Genomic DNA, 22,039 nt, shown 5'->3' with positions numbered 1-22,039 from the left:
ACCAATGGTCTATTTTGAGTAAACTGATTTTTGTTTGTAGATGAAGTGCTATAAATGAACTTGGTGCCCTTTGGGGAGAAAATTGATCAGGCTCCTAATTCCTGTCCTAATTCTTACAATTGGTAACATGTATCTGTGGGTGTCAAACTGGCATGGGATTAATGCAACATTCCTTCTGTTTTTTACGGTTGCATGGACAAACCATTGTCTTGCAGGAAAATTTTACCTGGCTTGCGAACTGCACTGAACTTTAAATGTCTTTTTGGTAATAAGCACACTATGAATATTTAGAATAAAAATTGAAATGTCACATACTTTTTATTTTAGTACAAAGATAAGAAACCTGCAGATGCTGGAAATCCAAGCAAAACACACAAAATGCTAGAGGAGCTCAGCAGGCCAGGCAGCATCTATGGAGAAATGTCAACTGTTTACTATTTTCCATAGATGCTGCCTGGCCTGTTGAGTTCCTCCGGCATTTTGTTTCTTTTGATTTTATTTATTGAAAGGGATAATGAAATACAGTACAACATTTTGTTTCATAAACTTTCTAGCTGCGTCCAATTATAGCTGCACGACAGCAATGGCTAAGTGCTTGAGAGCATTTCAGTTAATGAGCAGCTTAGAGGGAACAGTGGTTTGCTACAACATAATGTAGAGAGCAGAAACCTACTATTTATAGATGGAATCAACAAATTTTGACATCAGTAATAATTAAGCTGTTTTAAGGCAGAATAGTGAGGTACTGTTCATGGGTTGTTCAGAAATTTGGCAGGGGTAGAAGCTATATCTTGCTCTGGCCTTCTGCCTGCCCTGAATCTTTTCATTGCTAACTGCCAATGAGACATCAACCATTTCAACTTTTCTTTCCTCTTCTAACCTCACTCCTTCCAAGCACACTGTTCTCCACTCTCTCTGCACTAGTCCTAACTTCACATCAAACCCGCAGATAAGGGGCGGCTGATGGACTGACCTCTACCTTGCTGAGGCCAGGCAGCAATTTTGACACCACTTCTTACATACCCCTTGAACAGGACCCCACTAAAGAGCACCCAGGCAATTGTCACCCGCACCATCACTGACCCTACTAACTCTGGGGATCTCCCATCCATTGACACTGACCTCAAAGTTCCCTTACCCTGCACCTCCCATTTCTACCTCCTTCCCAAGATCCATAAACCTGCCTGTCCAGGCAGATCCATTGTTTCTGCTGTTTCTGCCCCACTGAACATGTATCTGCACACCTTGTCTTATCCCCCTGCTTCAGTCCATTCCTACCTATATATATATATGACACTTCACACGCTCTTAATTCTTTCAATGACTTCAAGTTCCCTGGACCTGGTCATCTCATTTTCACTATGGATGCCCATAAACTTCCATACCCCATCAGGAAGGCCTCAAAGCCCCCAACTTCTTCCTGGACACCAGACTCAACCAGTTACCTTCCACTACCACTCTCCTCCATCTGGTGGGACTGATCCTCGCCCTGAATAATTTCTCCTTTGGCTCCTTCCACTTTCTTCGAACAAAAGGTGAACCATGTGCATGGGCCCTAGCTGTGCCTGCCTTTTTGTCAGCTACATGGAACAGTGTTCCAAGCCTACACCAGTATCAGTCCCCTACTTTTCCTATGCCACATCAACAACTGCTTTGGTGCTGCTTTCTGCACTCGTGCCAAGCTCGTCAACTACTTCAACTTTGCCTCCAACTTCCACCCTGCCCTCAAATTTACCTGATCCATTTCTGACACATCCCTCCCCTTTCTTGATTTGTGTCACTAACTGTGTCTCTATCTCTGGAGATAGTTTATCCACTGATTTCTTTTATAAACTTGCTGGTTCTCACAGCTACCTGGACTATACCTGTTCCCACCCTGTCACTTGTAAAAATGCCATTCCTTTCTCTCAGTTCCTGTGTTTCCAGCACTTCTCTCAAGATGAAATTTTACATTCCAGAGCTAATGATGTCTTCCTTCAAAGAAAGGGACTTTACTTCCTCCACCATCAACTCTGCACTCACCCATATCTCTTCCATTTCATGCACATCTGCCCTTGCTCTATCCACCTACCACCCCACCAGCCTCCACGTTCGGCACATAATTCTCTGTAACTTCCAACATCTCCAACAGGACCCCACTGCCAAGCACATCTTCTCTTTTACCTCACCACCACCCCCTGCATCTTTCCACAGGGATCCCTTCATACATGACTCCCTTGTCCATTCCTCCCCACTGATCTCCTTCCTGGTACTTACCCTTGCAAGTAAAACAACCGTCACACCTGCCCCTACACCTCCTCCCTCTCTGCCATTTCAGAGGCCCAAGCAGTCCTTCCAGTTGAGGTGACGCTTCACCTGTGAGTCTTTAGGGCATAGCCTCCTGTATATTGATGAGCCTGCCAAACACCTGTGCTCTGTCTGTCTGACAAAGTGGGATCTCCCAGTAGCCACCTATTTTAATTCCACTTCCTGTTTCCATTCTGACATGCCAGTCCATGACCACCTCTGTTGTTGCGGTGAGGCCACACTTGGGTTGGAGGAGCAACACCTCAGATTCCAACTGTGCAGCCTCCAGTCTGATGACATGAACATTGATTTCTTGAACTTCTGGTAATTGCCCCCCTTTGCCATCCCCCACTTCCATTTTCCCCCTCTCATATTACTTGCCCATCACCCCAACGTCTCCCTCTCATGCCCCTCCCCTTCCCTTTCTTCCATGGTCTTCTGTCCTCTCTTATCAGATTCCCCTTTCTCCAGCCCTTTATCTCTTTCACCAGTCGACTTCCCAGCTCTTTAGCTCTTTACTTCACTCTTCAACCCCTCCCCACCCCCCTGTTTTGCCTATCACCTTGTGCTTCTACCTCCCCTCCCCCCCACCCCCCCACCTCATTACTGACATCTTTCAATCTTTCTTCCAGTCTTGATGAGTCTTGGCCGGAAACATCAATTGTTTACTCACTTTCATCGATGTTGCCTGGCCCTGCTGAGTTCTCCAGCATTTTGTTTATTACTATACCTAAAATGTTGTGGATCCTGTCATCTCTCTGGTGGTGGTAATGAGAAGTAGGCATCACTTTACTTTTGGGGCAAGTACACCAACCTTGATAAGTTGCTAGAGCAGAATTGGTCTTTTTAATCTTAAAAATAATTGCAAATCCAGTGAGTTGTTTTTTGTTATTGGTTTAGTAATTGACTATAACATTGATTGAACTTAAGTATTTTACATCTGCCAGTAGGTGGTGTCCTTGTCAGTGAAAGAGCAAATCCATCCATGCCTTGTGGAAGTCCAGCAAATAGTTTACGGATGTTTTGTTATTTAAAGTTTTTTAATAAAGTTTGTTATTTTAAAAATGTTTTAAATTTATTTATCAGTTAGTGACTAATGTATGATTTTTGTATATATCCTTGTAACAAAGCTAATAAGTTACAGTATTCGGAATCTTTTCTAAAGCTGCAATTGTTGTCTTTGATGGAATTGTCAGTGTCCATGTTCTATTGTTTAAAAAATGGAGAAGGTAACAATACTCCACTTGTATACATGACTGCTTTTGTGTGTGAGGGTTAGGAGAATGAGGACTGTGGGAATGGGGGGTAAGCAACATTCAACTTTATAAAGTTTGAAGATTATCCTTCACTTACATCTCCCAGTTTTCAGAATCTTCACCTTTTGGAAGACAGGCTGCAATAGGGTGGACCAGGAAATAGTTTTTTCTGCTCTGTAGAAAAGGTAATATACAACTTTATATACAAATCCAATGAACTTGAAATACATCATATCAGAAGACAATAAATTACAGTATCATTGGATACATTGGGTAATATACAGTATTTTAAAATATTTTAACATTGATTTAAAAAAAATTATAGTGGTGTGGAATACCTAAATTCATTGTAGGAATGTGGTGCCTCAATTGCATATGGGGGTAATGGTGCATTTGTAAAATATCATTTATCTGACTGATTTGTGAGATCAATCAGTAAAATGCTGTGTAGTTCCCTTTTTAAGCTGCTTCTGATTTTGGAAAAAGCTTTTGTGTCTTTGTGTTATCAGCAATTAAAATTTCAACATTTTATTAAATTGCTAGATATTTGAGTTTGGGAGTATTTCATCTGATCTCACAGTTGTTCCAGTTGGTCTTCGTATTGAACTAGATTATTCAAGGTGAGTCAGTGATAACTTGTTGCAAGTTCCTTTAAGAAGTCGTTAGAATTGAAGAATAGTGATTTTCAAGAGCAGCTAGAATGCATGAAACCTTGCTTTAACCTTGGAGTGGAAAGTGAAGAAAATTTTAATTAAATGCATCTGATCAAAAAGTAGCCTTTAACCTACTCACAAGCAGACATTCATTATATTTGAATATGAGTAGACCATTTGAATAATACACTCCTTTGGTGTGTAATTTCAACATGTAGCCCTTTGTCATCGTGGAAAGATGGGAGCAACCAATTTGCATTCAACAAGTTCCCACAAACTCTGCTAATTTTCAGGATTTATTTTTAATGTTAACCATTATTGAGGTTAACTTGCCTGTGCTGTAAAGTAGTGCCAAAAGATACTTTTTATCCACCCAGATGGGACATGTAATCTTTCAGATAGTGCATTGATTTTGTCACATACCCTGTGTCTGGTTAAAGAACCAGCAGAAATGGAAAACACTTTGGAGTCTGGTATTGCTGTTAACTAATGCTATTTATTAGTAACTATGCAATACAGTAATATAAATTCAGATGAATCAAACAGGTTAGCAATGATTTTATATAAGTGTGGAAATAAAAAAAAACAAGCTTCAAGCCTAGGGGATGAATGGATACAATCTTATGGTGTTGGGTAAAGGGAATCAGTTCAGTTTGCGGTATTCAGTTGAGTAGTGATGGGAGGGGAGAGAGAGAGAGGGGTGTCGTTCTTCAAGTGAGCTGATGCTATCAATCTTCCCGTTGTCCTCCGAAACTTCCAAGTTAGCCAGACTTGACCAACTTAAGAGCACCGTCTTCAAGTGATAGTCTACCAACCCAGGTGAGGGTTGGACACACTGGTAGACTCCACAAGGTCGCTCTTTCACGCACTAATAATCACAGATCGACCCCTCACAATCAATCCTCAGTCCCACACTCGTGGGCACCTGAACAGGATAGTGGTAACTTCACCACACCTTAGTGTGTCTGTGTGTCCTGTGAAACAAGCAATTACGCTAGTTTAAATACTGTTGTGCTGAACACCAGCTGTCCATCAAGTAGCTTCTCCCTTCTCTCTCTGTAGGAACTCAGAAGCTGACAGTGTCCTTGCAGAAATTCCAAACTGTAGAGCAGTCTTCGCCTCTCTCTCTTAATAACAAGGTGTTTGTGCTGTACAGCTCGCTCTCTTTTTAACAGCACAGTTCATAAGGGATAATGCAGGATCCTGTCACAGTTTCATCTATGATAGAACAAAACTACTTCATGATACTAGATTCTCTAAACAGAGCAAGGTTGGCAAAAATTTTTGAGCTTTTGACTAAATTGGCAATCTTTTAAAAATGTTCTCATGTGCCATGATAATTTTGAATTGTGATTATCATTAATTAATGAATTGGTAACAATAGTTATGGATTTTTTGGAAAAATGGAGCCCTGTTGCTTATTTGCATATATTTATTGTTTTACTATTAATAAAGGGATAAGATATGGATGAATAAGTTTTGTAAAATACTTTAATATTAATCTTATAAAGAATAAAAACATTTCTATATAGTTTTGTTGTAACCATTTACTATCTAAATACTGATGTGTACACCAGGTACAGTATGTATGATGCATTTTGGTAAAATGAACAATAGTGCACACTATTATCTAAATGGGGAGAAGTTCAAATATCAGGATTGCAGAGGGACTTGGGAGTCCTCATGCAAGACTCCCAAAAGGGAATAAAATATAAAAGCAAGGAGATGATGCTGAGTCTTTATAAGATGCTAGTCAGGCTGCATTTGGAGTATTCTCAAAAGTTATGGCCCCATATCTCAAAGGATATGTGGTCATTGGTGAGAGTCCAGAGGAGGTTCACAAGGATGATTCCGGGAATGAAGGGGTTAACATATGAGGGGTGCTTGGCAGCTTTGGGCCTGTACTCACTGCAATTTAGAAGAATGTGGGGGGGGGGGCGGGGGATCTCATTGAAACCTACTGAATGTTGAAAGGACTAAATAAGCTGGATGTGGAGGATTTTTCCTATGGAGGATTTTTCCAGAACTAGAGGGCACAGCCTCAAAGCTGAGGGGCGACCTTTTAGAACAGAGGTAAGGAGGAATCTTTTTTGGCCAGAGTAGTGAATCTGTGGAATGCTCTGCCGCAGATTGCGGTGGAGGTCAAGTCAGTGGGTATATTTAAGGTGAAATTGATAGTTTCCTGATCAGTCAGGGCATTAAAAGACGTGGCACGAAGGCAGGTGTATGGGGTTGAGTGGAATCCGGGATCAGCCATGATGGAATGGTGGAACAGACTGGAAGGGCAGAATGGCCTAATTCTGCTCCTATGTCTTGTGGTCTGCAAGGATTTCCGTTCACAGGGTGTATATATTTTTAAAATGTTGCTGTGTCATTTGGCAGTGAAGATGATCATTATGTATCTTTTTATTATGGGTGGGGTTTAAATAATTGAGGGGAGGCACTGCATGCCACATGTCAACAATGTTTATACATGCATGCCATAGCTTAGCATTGGGGGCTTGAAGCAACGAAATGCTGACAATAAAGAACAGGAATGCACAATTTGGTAGTTTAAGCCTGATTTGTCTTTCCATAAAGTTGTTGCTTTCTCTGTCAATACTAACTTGGTGGCTTTAAGGAAGTTTAAATGAATTATTTTCCTACAGTTTACATCTCTAGTTTCATATTTAAGGTTTAGTGATTTAGTTTTGATCTCCTTGTACTGTCATATTTAATATCACTTTCATTTTTGCTTGGATTATTGAAGTACTTGGAAAACTCTGAATGCAACCCAAGGGCTAAAAATAGAAATGACCAGCAATCTGGTTTATAGGATACTAGAATGTGGAAAATTTTCTGCCAAGAATGACATTCATTTGAGGAAGAACTATTGATGCAGTCAAATCTTTATAACAAATGATATTTGTAGGTTTTGAAATGGCCATCAGTGTTCTGGAACATGTGCATTAGAATTAAATTCTTGGTATTCTTAAAGCATCACTGTTAATACTGGAAAATCAGACTGTTGCCAGGAATTTCCATCCTTTCCAGTATTTCATGCCAGCTCTGAAAGAGCTAGCACCTTCCTGGCAGCATTCTCATTATCATTGTTCTGGTAAATACCTGTTGAGTCTGCTCTTGAAAGTGCTAATGATTTCACCAACATAAGTGATTGACTGGAATCCATGTAATTGCTAAGGACTCTAGTAATTCAACGGATTTCTATCAGAAAGCAATTAGTGTAAGATTTGGTAGGAGAGGGACTAGGTGTTCTACATGTATATATGCATCTTCCATTTAAAAGAAATCCTGCTGTTAGCAATCATTGCCTTGCTTGTATATTAACATTGAATAGTTTATTAAATTACTGTTTTTCAATTCTAAGTTATATTATTGGTGTCTTAGGTTTTCTCTCCCACTGTTAATTGAAGTTTGCATTCAAGTAGTTGATTATTGCTAGCAAAGATCACTTAAACACTAATTTCCTGAGTAGCATAGTGGTTAGTATAACACTTTACAATACCAGCAACCTGGGTTCAATTCCCACCGCTGTCTGTAAAGAGCTTATACATTCTCCCCATGACTGTGTGGGTTTCGTCTGGGTGCTTGTTTCCTCCCACATTCCAAAGACGTACTGATTGGTAGGTTAATTGGTCATTGTAAATTGTCCCATGATTAGGCTAGGGATACATCGAGGGTTACTGGCAGAATGGCCTGAAGGGCCTATTCTACACCTCATCTCAATAAATAAATGGTTCAGACGTAGGATATTTGTCATGGTACTGCTACTGAGCTAAAATGATTGTTCTATAGGATCTATGAGGAAACCAATGCTTGTGAAAATCTTGGTTTTCATTCCTCCTGTTTGGTTGCATTTTTGCATTGAGTTGGAAGTTTGCAGGTTCAAGTCTAACACTGGAGTCTCAAGCACAAGTATACTGCATAGGTTGTGTTCTGGAGAAATTATGGGAGAAAGAACTGTGGTGTTAATAGTAGTGTTTAGCAGCTGAAATGTTAAACTGGGGTCAGGTCAGCTCTTTTAATTGCATTGTTAAAAATCCCATGGTACTATTTCAAAGATTCAAAGTACATTTATTATCAAACTATGTATGCAGTATACAACCCAGAAATTCATCTTCCCCACAGTATTTCACATAGTAGCAGTGGTAGATTCCTGCTATTGCCCTGGTCAATCAAATCCCCAAGATAAGAAATCATTATCCTCTTGCTGATCATGGGAATTGATGGATAAAGTTGCTGCTGTTTTTTTTCCCTATATAGTTGTAAATAATGGGTGGCTATGAAAGATTGAATGAAAAATTTTATTTCTATGGAGAGAAGCAACATTCTATGGAGAGACAATTAATGCTTCAGGTGATTTTCCCTTTTCAGAGTTCCTTTATTCTAATGAAATCAATCCCAAATTCCCACTTGTTTCCCATTGACATGATTAACTCTGAAGTGAAGAAAATTTCTAAGCAACAGTTTTTAGTTTGTAATTAAAGGCTTTGCATATTTCAGAATCGGGTTTATTATCACTGGCAGATGTCATGAAATTTGTTAACTTAGCAGCACAGTGCAGTGCATGATAATGTAATAAATTTACTTTTCTTTCTATATTATACTTTCTACTTTATTGTCACCAAACAATTGATACTAGAGTGTATATCATCAGAGATATTTGTTTCTGCTCTTTGTGCTCCCTGGAGTACAAATCGATAGTAAATATTAAAAATTTAAATTATAAATCATAAATAGAAAAGGGAAAGTAAGGTAGTGCAAAACAAAAACAAGGCAGGTCCGGATAGTTGGAGGGTATGGCCCAGATCTGGGTCAGGATCCGCTCAGCAGTCTCATCACAGTTGGAAAGAAGCTGTTCCCAAATCTGGCCGTACGAGTCTTCAAGCTTCTGAGCCTTCTCCCGGAGGAAAGAGGGACAAAAAGTGTGTTGAGTGGGTCATGCCCTTGATTATCCTGGCAGCACTGCTTCGACAGCGTGCAGTGTAAAGTGAGTCCAAGGATGGAAGATTGGTTTGTGTGATGTGCTGGGCTGTGTTCACGATCTTCTGCAGCTTCTTCCGGTCTTGGACAGGGCTGCTTCCATACCAGGTTGTGATGCACCCAGAAGAATGCTTTCTATGATGCATCTATAAAAATTGATACCTAATATATACCTAATACATATGTTAGGTATATACGTATAAAATAGTGTGAAAACAGATAATATGTACAGCCACTATATACAACAGAATTGTGCATATTTTTTGTATATATAAGCCAGTGGTTTGGAATGTTTGCTGTCATAATTGTTACCTGATCTTAAATGTTGCCAGCTTTGTTTTATAAAAGGGCTGTTGTTTTTTTTAACTGTTTTACCTATATCCTCCAGAGGGCACTGTTGGCTTTTGTAAGGAACAGGAATTTGTAAGTTTGATAGAATCCTATCTATACAGTATCAAGAATTTATGAATCTGCTAGCTAGTCATCCTCCTCCACTCCCCCTCCCCCCACACTTCTTATTCTGGCATCTTCCCACTTTCTTTCCAGTTCTGTTTGTCAGATGTTTGTACAAATTCAGCAGTAGGGAGGGCATCACCAATTCCTAAATAAGTTGCACAATTTGTACTCTTGCTAGAGTTATGTCATCGGCGGCTTTGGAGATTTTTTGGTGACTTGTATGATCAAAGTCACATTCTGGGAATCATAGCCTCCCTAATGCCACTTCGCAGTTATCTTGTGAAAATATTATATCACAAATTTTTGACTTCTGTTTCAATTTTAAATGAGAACATTTGCACAACCAGGAATTTGCTGAACTTTGCCTATTTTGGGGGAGGCTATCCATTTTATTTCATTCTGATAGTTGCAAATGCTGTTTGTTACTGTTCAACTGTAATGCACACTTTACAAAGTTTTGATTAGAATTGATCATTGCCATTTGTAATGGGAACTGGGGGTGGGAAGCAAAACAAAGCAGTATAATTATCTACTTGTATCGTGTGTTAGCATTATGGTTTAGATGTTTTTTTAATTTTTATTCCCTTAATATGTATGCAATTTATAACTGAAATACGGGTGATTTGCCTCAAGTGAAGCTTTAGCTAGTTGCTTGGAAATGTATGTTTCTTAACTGACTTATGGCTTCTGTGGTTGGTGCACTATAACAACTTATTCTGTGTGGAATGTTTTTTTTAAAAAAAAAGCAGTCTATCTTGGTTCCTTGTATATTAAGCCCATTTTGTTATATTATGGTTGCAGTGTAGATTATGAAGACACGTAGTCCCCTTTTATTGTCATTTAGTAATGTATGCATTAAGAAATGATACATTATTTCCTCCAGTGTGATATCACAAAACACAGGACAAACCAAGGTTGAAAAAACTGACAAAACCACATAATTATACATATAGTTACAACAGTGCACAATACCATAACTTGATGCAGAAAGTCCATGAGCACAGTAAAGTTCAAAGTTTCTCAAATGTCCCACATTTGAGAAACTCTCCCTGCCGTGCCGACCACAATCCGACTCTGAGTCATCCGAAAACTTCAAGCTCTGATCAGCTCTCCAACACCGAGTACTGAGTGACATCTCTGCCGAAAGATTCAACTTCCTTCTCGGTCGCCAAAAGCAGGCAAGGCCAGGGATTTTGAGGCCTACCCTCCGAAAGATTCCCGACCACACAGTAACGACAGCAGCAGACGGGCGTTTCAGAAATTTCTCGATGTTCCTCTGTGATTTCATGTCCAATCTCCATCAAATCAGAATTGTCCACAGCCCCTATTTAACAGATACGATATCATTTTTCACTGGAGAGCTGCGCACATGCAGGCGCACTGCCACCTTCTCCTCCCATGTAGCATTCTTAATTTAAAAGTTTCCAGGTTTTAGTTGTGGGATGAGGTTGAATCAAATTCGTGCATACTTTAAAATGAAATTTCCAGAGAACACAAAACTAGTCAAGGATGCTGGTAAAAGTGTCAATCAAATCTTAAATCGGTAAGTATTTGTCATCTTGCAGCCTGCTAAAAATCCTGTTAGTGCTTCTCCAGATAATAAATCAGTAATATCAAAGTCCTCAATGTCAGGTAAACATGGAACTGATCACTATTGACTCAGTGAACTGTTTTCTTCCAGACTTGAACCTCTGCACAAATTAACTTTAGCTTGAGGTTTGATTTATTTTATTTTTTAATCTAATTAAATTATTAACCTATAACATGAACAGATTTTTCTCTATTCACAGATGCTACATGATATGATCTCCATTTAGAATAGAGAAGGAATTTCTTTAGTTGGGGGTAGTGAATCTGGAATTCATTGCCACAGATGACTGTGGAGGTCAAGTTCTTGGGTATATTTAAAGTAGAGGTTGATAAGTTCTTGATTAGTAAGGTCATCAAAGATTATGGGGAAAAGACAGGAGAGTGAGGTTGAGGAGGTGATAACTCAGCCATGATGGAAAAGTGGAGTAGACTGGGTTGAATAGCCTAATTCTGTTCCTATGTCTTGTGGTCTTGCAGTCTTATTTGCAAGTTATTTCCTGTATTTTATTTGCAACAAATGCTGTATATTTATCTCAATTTCAGCATTCTGTCCTTGTTCAAATTCTTTGTCACCTCAAGATTAGTGAGCTCTGTTGGACTGTGGCTATTGTTAACAGGAGGCTGCTATTTTGTAATCCAACAAATGCTTTTGAAACCAGCCACCTCTGTAGTGGATGCTTCCTGGCACCTCTCGGGAACTGCTGTCAGAAGTTTATACCTTGAAAAGATGTGACTTTTTTTTTAAAAAAAGTAAATCTTGTGCATTGGTATAAATGATTACCCAATTCCAAGAACTTTGGATTTTGTTTTGGGAACAAGATAACTTTTTATAAATTACTTACAAATAATTTACAGAAGCATTTATTAGTCAATTTTGTAAGTGTTGACAATTATTAGATAGTGAAACATGGAAGCCATTTCATACAAATTTCTTTTTGAAAATTATATCCTGCATTTTTTATGAAACACACAAAATGCTGGAGGAACTCAGCAGGCCAGACAGGATCAATGGTTGGGGGGCGGGGGGGGCGCGGTAGAAAAGTACAGTCAACATTTTGGGCCGAAACCCTACAGCAGGACTAGAGGAAAAAAGTTGAGGGGGATATTTGATAGGTGGGGGTAGGAGAGAAATGCCAGGCAATAGGTGAAACTTGGAGGGGGAGGGTTGAAGCACCAGAGGGAGGTGATGGGCTGCAAGGAGATAACATGGGAGAGGAACAAGAGGATAGGAAATGAAGGGGGGGGTGGAGGCATTACTGGAAGCTTGAGAAATCGATGTTCATGCCATCAGGTTGAAAGCTACCCAAGCAGAATATAAGGTGGTGTTCCTCCAACCAAAGTGTGGCCTTTTCCTGCTTAGGAGGAAGCCCTGGATGGACATATTGGAATGGGAAGCGGAATTAAAATGGGTGGCCACTGGGAGATCCCGCTTGTTCTACGCTCCGTCCGCCAGATGATCGGCAAGGCAGTCTCCCAATCTACGTCAGACCTCACCGATTATACAAGAGGCCACAATGGGAGCATTGAACGTAGTATATGTCCCCAACAGACTCACAGGTGAAGTGCTCCTCACCTGTAAGGACTGTTTGGGCCCTGAATGGTGGTGAGGGAGGAGGTGCAGGAGCAGGAGCAGGTGAAGCACTTGTTCCACTTGCAAGGATAAGTGCCAGGAGGGGGATCAGTGGGAAGGGACGAATGAACAAAGGGAGTTGCTTAGGGAGTGATCCCTGTGGAAAGCAAAAAGTGTGGGGTGGGGGAGGGAGGAAGATCCAGTTGGAAGTGGTGGAAGTTTTGGAGAATTATGTGCTGGATGAGGAAGCTGGTGGGACGATAGGTGAGGACAAGAGGAACCCTGTCCCTGGTAGCATGGAGGGAGGATGGGGTAAGATCAGAAGTGCTTGAAGTGGAAGAGATGCTGTTGCGGGAAGCCTTTCTTTGAAAAAGGAGGACATCTCCTTTGTTCCAGAATGAAAAGCCTCATCCTGAGAGCAGATGCGGTGGAGACAGAGGAATTGAGAGAAGAGGATGGTGTTTTTACAACCAGCAGGGTGGTACGAAATATAATCTAGGTAGCTGTGAGAGACCATTGGTTTATAATAGACATCAGTGGATAAGTTGCCTCCGGAGATGGTGAGATTGGGGAAGGGAAGTGTCAGAAATGGACCAGGTGAATTTGAGAGCTGGGTGGAAGTTGGAGGCAAAGTGGATGAAATAGACAAGTTCTGCACTGGTGCAGGAAGCAGCACCAGTGCAGTTGTTGATGCATAGGAAAAGTGTGGGACAGTCACCAGTGTAGGCTTGCAACATGGATGGTTCCATGTAGCCAAGAAACAGGCAGGCATAGTTGGGACCCATGCGAGTGCCTATGGCTACCCCTTTTGTTTGAAGGAAGTAGAGGAACCGAAGGAGAAATTTAGAGTGAGGACAAGTTCCAGTAGGTGGAGCAGAGTGGTGGTGGAGGGGAATTGGTTGGGTCTGGTGTCCAGAAAGAAGTAGCTTTGAGGCCTTCCTGGTGGGGGATGGAGGTGTATAGGGACTAGACATCCATCGTAAAAATAAGATGATGGGGACTAGGAAACCTGGAATCCTTAAAGATTCTGAATTTCTATTCTCTTTTGAGGATATTGTGTACTTGGGGAACAAAAATCTCAATTTGTTTTATCTTTAATTGCAGAATGGTAATAGGATGGATGTGGTCTATTTGCCTTTCAACTCTGTACCAGCTCTTCATAAAAACAGCCCAAATTGTCCCACTCCCCCATTCTTTGCCTTAAGAAACTTATCCAGATCCTTTGAACACAAGAATTAATCTACCTTCACAACCTGTAGCATTGCATAACCTCAATTTAAAAATAATTCTCATGCCGTTCTGTCATTTTGCCGGTCAATTTCACTCCATGGACCTGGTTCTTGATTCTGACACAATGGGAGCTAGTTCCATTAAGGTCTCTGGCTATCTTGATCTTAAACACCGCTGTCAAATTCCTCAACCACTTCTGTTCCATGGAGAACAGCCCTAACTTCAGTCTATCCACATAACTAGTAATTAATGGATTTTAAAAATATGAATATTGTTTCTATTAATTGCATGTTTATTTCAGAAAAGCAAAATATTACAGGGAGAAGGCAGGAGAGTGGGATAGAGAGTGATAATAAATCAGCCATGATAGAACACTGGAGAGATTTGATGGGCCAAATGGCCTAATACTGTTGCTGTCTTATGATCTTAATATAAGACATCAAGAAATCTAATGAAATTCTAAAGAAACTATTACTATCATTGCAGATAAGAGCATAGAAAACTCAGTCTGTAAATATAGCTGAGATATTTCAGATGAAGCAAAATAGACAGAAAACAAAAAGGGAAGAGATGTTTATAAAAACCCTAAATCCAAAAATTTTGGAATAAAGTTGTGTGGAGTATGAACAGTGGATCAAGTAGCCTATGTTTGTGCAAACAGGAATTCTGCAGATGCTGGAAATTCAAGCAACACACATAAAAGTTGCTGGTGAACGCAGCAGGCCAGGCAGCATCTCTAGGAAGAGGTGCAGTCGACGTTTCAGGCCGAGACCCTTCATCGGGACCCTGCTGTGTCCTGACGAAGGGTCTCGGCCTGAAACGTCGACTGCACCTCTTCCTAGAGATGCTGCCTGGCCTGCTGCGTTCACCAGCTACTTTTATGTGTGTTGCTATGTTTGTGCAGTCTTTTATAAATTGGGTTAAGCCAATTATGACCTTTGGTATAGTACTTTGTTTAGGAACCTGCTGCTTCTAACATGAGTTAGCATCAGTTAATAGGATAAAAATCTTTGTATATTGAACCAAGAACTGCTCCCCTTCAAAGGAGCACGTGTCGCAGAGATAAATGTGGAAAAAATTTTGGGGAGATTGCTACAACGTGGGAAGTGAACACAGTTAATATATTATCCAGTAATATCACAAGGCTATTGTTTATGGCTAGCTGTTTTAATTGCATTCAATCTCCCTTCCTGCCTCCACTGCCGCCAGTGCACCACTGAAACAACTGTTTCTTGTCATTTGAATAGTTGTGTGAGCTGGCAGCATGTAAACTATAAACAACTTTCACCTGTGAAGAAAATACCCAAACAATTATTTGTTGTTTTTTGGTGTTCACAATTTTAAAAGATTTTTGCTTCTGTAATATTTCAACTTTTTATTTCCTCAAGGTTCTTGCTATCAGGTAAGGCAACATTTATCTTAACTAAATATCAAATTACTATTTTTGTATATTGTTGGGTTGAGCTGTGGATCTCAGTGTTAACTGAGGATCTGAATAGTATTACTGTTCTTGAAGGTTAGACATGAAACCTACTTGAATAAACTTCCAAATGTTGCCTATGGGCAAAAAAAAAATCAATTTTTTTGTCATCTGTAGTGTTGTAGCGTGTTTCTGTAGAAGCAGTGGCAATGTCTGAAACTCCAGAAGCTAAAATCAGGCCAACTTGATTCAGTTATTGATTCAATGGTAGCTTGAAGTACCGTCCTTCTGTCACACTTCACCTATGCATCAATTAACACTTCCTCCTCATTCCCTGCCTCCTTCCCTTATTCTATGGTCTATTGCCCTCTCCAATCAGATTCTTTCAGCCCTTTGCTTCCCTGCTTATACCCTTCTAACCTCACATTATTCCCCTTGCCCCTCTCTCTCTGGGGTTTGCCTCCTGTCTTTGCTCCTACTCTCTCTCTCTTCCCACCCCCCCACTCTTACTTCTGCCCCTTTCCCTTCCAACTTTAAATTCCTCAGTGTCCTCACTTCAGCACACAAGTGCAATTACGGGATGACAGCAGTGCCTCTACTTCCTTGCAAAGATTCAGCATCACATCTAAAAGTTTGAGAAACTTCTATGAATGTGTGGTGGAGACTATATTGACTGGCTGCATCACAGCTTTGTGTAGAAACATCAATGCTCTTGAAAGGAAAATCCAACCAAAAGTAGTGGATATGGCCCAGTCCATCACGGGTAAATCTCTCCGCACCGTTGAGCACTTCTACACAGACTGTAATTGCAGGAAAGCATCCATCATCAAGGACCCCACCATCCAGACCATGTTCTCTTACTGCTGCCATCAGAAGGAAGGTACAGGATCCTTAAGACTCTCACCACCTGGTACAAGAATAGTTATTACCCCTCACCCAACAGACTCTTGAACCAAAGAATATAACTTCACTTGCGCCATCACTGAACTGTTCCCACAATGTATGGACTTGCTTGCAAGGGCTCCTCATCTCATGTTCTCAATATGTATTGCTTATTTTTTTTGTATTTGCAGGGTTTGCTTTTGGTGCACTGGTTGAATGCCCAAGTTGGTGCAATTTTTTTTTTAATCCACCCTCCTCCCCAAAATTCAAGAGCCAATCTTCTGAATACTTTATTGATATTTAAGAGCCCGGTTCAATGTTAAAATAAATCTCTTAAATTTAATATAATCATTATTATTATTGATCTTTCCTAAAGGCGGCTTAATGACTAGATCATCCATTAACTCTTTCTCATTCTAATGCTTGGATTAAAAATGACCCATTCCCTCTTGTGTTTTCAAAATACTTACCTTGAAGTCACCTCAAACCCTTCAATACTGGAAATTTGTTTTGCCAAGACTACATGTCTCTCTGTCTCTCTGTCTCTCTGTCTCTCTGTCTCTCTGTCTCTCTGTCTCTCTGTCTCTCTGTCTCTCTGTCTCTCTGTCTCTCTGTCTCTCTGTCTCTCTGTCTCTCTGTCTCTCTGTCTCTCTGTCTCTCTGTCTCTCTGTCTCTCTGTCTCTCTGTCTCTCTGTCTCTCTGTCTCTCTGTCTCTCTGTCTCTCTGTCTCTCTGTCTCTCTGTCTCTCTGTCTCTCTGTCTCTCTGTCTCTCATATTATGCACTCTATAGATTCTTATGACCTATACAACCATTTGTTTGACAGCTGATAGATGTTTAGTTAACCAAAATTTGACAATTGATTTTTTTCCAAGCTCAGATCTTCTTTTCTACCATTATCCTATCCTTTATTGCCAAGGTTGTCTTGCCTAATTATTGTGAAGCATCTTGAGAATATGATTCACTGTTTTAGTCACAAGGCAGCTACATCTTCATGATGATCTGCTGAGTTGTTTTTGCAAAGTTGTACTCACAAGCATCAAGAGATTGGTGTCTGAACAGAGCTGCCCCATAGATCAGGCAACCGATTGAGACACTAGTCTAAATCTGCAAGAGCAACTACATGCCAAAATACTCCATCGCACTGCATGCGTGTATCCTGTCCTGGCAGCAGCATTCTAGCTTTGAGCCTCCTAGTGCAGTAGGAGATAAAGCTTTGGAGTTCTCAACATTGATTTCAGACACTTGAGACCTCATGGTATCAGGTCAAACAAGATGTTTGAGGTTGGTTCATCCTTGTTGAATATGAGTGAGCTTGAAATGAATGGTCTTCTCAAGAATGTTTGAATATACAACACTTGGTTGGATGAATATAACTTTTCATTTAAAATTGTTTGGTGTGATCCAGGTCAAAATAATCTACTTGATTGTATCATTGGTTGAAAAGTAAATATGCAATAGTGGCTGTAGTGTGGATGATCTATAAAATACATCAATTATTCATATGACTCCCCACAGCTCCTTCCAAAACCAGCTTCTGCACCCAATAAGGGTAAGGACAGCACTTGTGACAGAATATCACCACCTGCATGTTTTTTTTCTCTAAGAGTATGTTTGGGATGTACTTTTGCCTTCCTAACTTGAAAATATTTCATTGTTCTCTCAATGGGTCTAAATCTTGCCTGATGGTGTGCATGATTGCAGCAGTCTCTCTGGGTCCAACTAAAAGGAGTAATTCTTCATCCTTTCCATTTTTATGATTGTAAGACACTGCTGGAGATTTACCCTTTTAGCGAATTGCTCGATAGCGATGGAGCTGTGTACTGTGTTGTCGCCTGGACTTGTTGCACACCTTTGTTGTGTGGTAGTGGCATACAGACCAGCAAATGATGCAAATGATCATCTTGAACACTTTTATTGTGATTGCAAGACGCTGTTCGACATTGGTAATGTAGAATACTGCAAGTTTGATTCACTGGTTCATTAGTGAGACCAACACTGGGAGAGCTGTGTTACCTTGGTTATTGAGTGGACCAGGCTCTCAAGCCATGTGCAGTCACCCAGGATAGGAGATGCTAAGATGGTGTGGGAAAGAGCAGAGACCTCTGTTGGTGCGCTGGAGTCCGTACTGGGTTCAGGGCTGGCCCCTTTCATCAATGTTCACTCGGTGCTGCCCTCCACACTCACTTGGTGGAAGACAAACTGGACCAGGAGAATATCCCATGCACTATTAATCTACATCCTCCTAGAGGACCACAACCTTGTTGTAGTGTTTGGAGGCTTGCATGCCTCAGTGACTCAGAGCTATGTTGGCTGGAGTCGGTACTTTATTATTTGGCTGTTGGTAGAGTCACCCATGCTGGACAGGTCGAAGGGTAGAGGCCAGACTAGGTGGTCTACCAGTCCTGCAGATTCAGGTATTCAGCTCAGGGCAAACAACCCTGACTAGTAAAACAAAATTGTTACAGAAACGGCAATGAAGAAACCTTCTACGTGTGAGTGCGGCTTTATTCCTGAGTTTCCACCTGGAACTTGCGTGACTGACAACAGCGAAGATTGAGCTATTGACATAATGAAGGAAGCCCTGAGCACTGCCAGAGATGGAGGACCATCACTGCTGCCCTAAATGCCAGTGGCATAATAGGCAGTAGAGAGAGATCAATCCACAGGCCATGCCACTTGGAGTTGTGCTGTATTTTTTTTTACTTCTATCTATATGTCCTTTTTGCCATTGGTACTGTGTTTTGCACCTTGCCCCAGAGGGAACACTTGTTTGTTGTATTCATGTATGCTTGAATGATGTTTTAAAAACTAAGTTTAAAACAGCTTGATTCTGGATCTTTAACTGGCTTGTTTCCCAGCTCTGTATGGAAATGAAATTGCCTTTCATTCTGAAAGTACTAAAGACATTTCAGAGAAGCATAATTGATGGTATTTACGCCTCTATTCTGAAGGAGCATTTGTTCAGAAGCATTGTTGTTTTCTCAAATGTTTCTAACTTTGGTCTTTTGAAATAGTAATACAGATCTGTTTTTTTTATATAACAAGCCACACCACTTACTCTTTAAGATTCTAGTTTTATGCATTATTTCAATTGATTATTGCTTTATTTGCACATCTTTCCTCCTATTAAAATATTGGATTTACTGGATTAACCAAGCGGCAAAGTTACATACAATGTATTAAAACAAGAGGGGTTTGATGCCAAAATTGACATTCCATGACTTGCGTCAATGAATGACCTAGCAAGTCTTCATTTTGTTGTGTTTATGCAAAAATTTGCTTTGTTTACTTGCAATATCTTCAGTGTGATCAGACATTTCACAAATAATTTTTATAGTCATAGAAAACTACAGCACAGAAACATACTCTTTGGCCCACCTGGTCTGTGCTGAACTATTTTAAACTGCCTAGTCCAATCAACCTGCACGTGAGCCATAGCCCTCCATACCCCTCCCATCCACGTACCTATCCAAACTTCTCGTAAACATTGAAATCAAAATTGCATCCACCAATTCTACTGGCAGCTTATTCCACACTCTCACTACCCTCTTAGCGGAAAAAGTTTCCCCTCATGTTCCCCTTAGATATTTCACCTTTCACCCTTAACCTATGATCTCTAGTTGTAGTCCTAGCAACCTCTGTGGGGGGCGGGGGGGGGGAGCCTGCTTACATTTATCCTCTCTATACCCTTCATAATTTTGAATACCTCGATCAAATCTCCCCTTTATCTTCTACATTCTAGGGAATAAAATTCTAACCTATTCAATCTTTCCTTATAACCCAGATCCTCCAGTACTGGCAACATCCTTGTAATCTTTCTCTGTACTCTTTCAATTATTTGTCTTTCCTGTAGATATGTGACCATAGCTGCACATAATGCTCCAAAGTAAGGCTCACCAACACCTTAGACAAATTCAACATAAAATCCAAACTAAGCTCAATACATTGATCTGTGAAGGTCAATATGCCAAAAGCTTTCTTTATGATCCTGTTTCTCTGTGATGCCACTTTCAATGAATTGTGGACTTGTATTCCCAAAATTCCTTTATTCTACTGAACTCCTCAGTGCCCTATTGCTCACTGTGTAAGACCTACCCAAGTTGGTCCTCCCAAAGTGCAACTCCTTAACTTTGCATTAAATTCCATCTGCCATTTTTCCAGCTGGGTCAGATCCCACCTTCTGTCCACTACACCCTGCAATCCTGATTGTTGATATAGATGACAAACAACAAGCCCAACACCAATCCCTGTGGTCTCCAGTCAGAGAGGCAACCATCTACTACCACTTGCTGGTTTCTCCCATAAAACCAATGTCTAATCCAATTTACTATCTCATTTTGAATGACAAGCGACTAAACTTTATTGACAAACTTCTCATGCGGGACCTTATCCAATGCTGAAATTCATGTAGATGACATCTACTGCCTTGCCTTCATCAACTTTCCTGGCAGCTTCCTTAAAACTCTTAAGATTACTTAGATACTACCTACCACAATTTCTGCACTTGCCCCCCACAGGTTCTGAGTGAACACCTTGTCAGCCCCTGGGATTTGTCCACCCTAATTTGCCTGAAGACAGCAAACACTTCTGTGTAATACGTATAGAGTCCATGACCTTACTGCTACTTTGCCTTACTTCTGTGGACTCTGTGTCTGTCTCCTGAGTAAATACAGATGCAAAAAAAATCCATTTAAGATCTCTCCCATGGATTACCATTGTAATCTTCCAGAGGGCCAAATTTGTCTCTAACAATCCTTTAGCTCTCAATATATCTGTAGATTTGCTTGGGATTCTCCTTCACCTTGTCTGCTAAAGTAACCTCACTCTGCCTTTTGGTCATCCTCATTTCTTCAATGTCCTCTTGTATTTCTTCTACTGAAGTACCTTATTTGTTCCTGCCTGCCTAAACCTTTTTTCTTAACCAGGGCTTCACTATATCTCAAACCAAGATTCCCTGAACCTGTTATTCTTGCCTTTTATTCTGACAGGCACGTACAAGCTTTGTACACTCAATAATTTGACTTTTGAAGGCTTCCCACTTACCAAGTACACCTTTGCCAGAAAGCAATATGTCCTAATCCACACCTGCCAGATTCCTTCTGATGCCATCAAAATTGGCCCCTCAAATTTAGAATCTCAACCAGAGAGCCAGATCTGTTCTTTTCCATAATTAACTAATGGCATTATGATCACTAGATGCAAAATACTCCTACACAAACTTATGTCATCTGCCCTATCTCATTCCTTAATAGAAGACCAAATATCATGGACTGTCTCATTGGGACTTTTATGTACTGATCAACAACTTTCCTGAACACATTTGACAAACTATCATTATGCCAATATATGGAAAGTTAAAATCACCTTCTAACACAACCTTGTGTTTCTTGCAACAGTCTGTGATCTCTCTAGAAATTTGTTCCTCTAAATCTCACGGACTGTTTGGTGGTCTGTAATATAGATCCATAAACATGATCATACCTTTCTTATTCCTCAGTTCCACCCATAAAGCCTCTCTAGATGAGTTCTCCAGTCCGTCCCGACTGACCATTGTTGTGACATTTTCCCTGACTGGTAACACCACACCTCCCCTGTAATCCCTCCTTATCTTTTATAAATGTTTGTCTGCACTAGGCATGAGTGTCGTATATCCAAATGCTGATGCCAAGAAAAGTCATCCAAACTACCCATCTCCATGGGAAGAGAAGAAAA

General features: G+C 40.5%; 1 protein-coding gene across 6 annotated transcripts in view; it reads left to right on the top strand.

Moving 5' to 3' along the window:
• Positions 1-22,039, top strand: part of LOC134337501 (guanine nucleotide-binding protein G(I)/G(S)/G(O) subunit gamma-7) — a 160,006-nt gene that overhangs the window by 31,803 nt on the left and 106,164 nt on the right. The window contains exons 3-4 of one of the 6 annotated variants that reach the window (XM_063032580.1): positions 3,649-3,727; positions 4,086-4,162. The exons of 4 other annotated variants lie outside the window; for them this stretch is intronic. The gene's annotated coding sequence lies outside the window, so the exon portion shown is untranslated. The remainder of the gene's footprint in view (positions 1-3,648; positions 3,728-4,085; positions 4,163-22,039) is intronic. One more of the 6 variants, XM_063032581.1, reaches the window with a different exon arrangement.

This window comes from Mobula hypostoma, chromosome 24, assembly GCF_963921235.1.
Source record: "Mobula hypostoma chromosome 24, sMobHyp1.1, whole genome shotgun sequence".
Classification (NCBI taxonomy): Eukaryota; Metazoa; Chordata; class Chondrichthyes; order Myliobatiformes; family Myliobatidae; genus Mobula; species Mobula hypostoma.
Note: the sequence above shows the minus strand (reverse complement) of the source record. Positions and strands in the feature narration are given on the sequence as shown.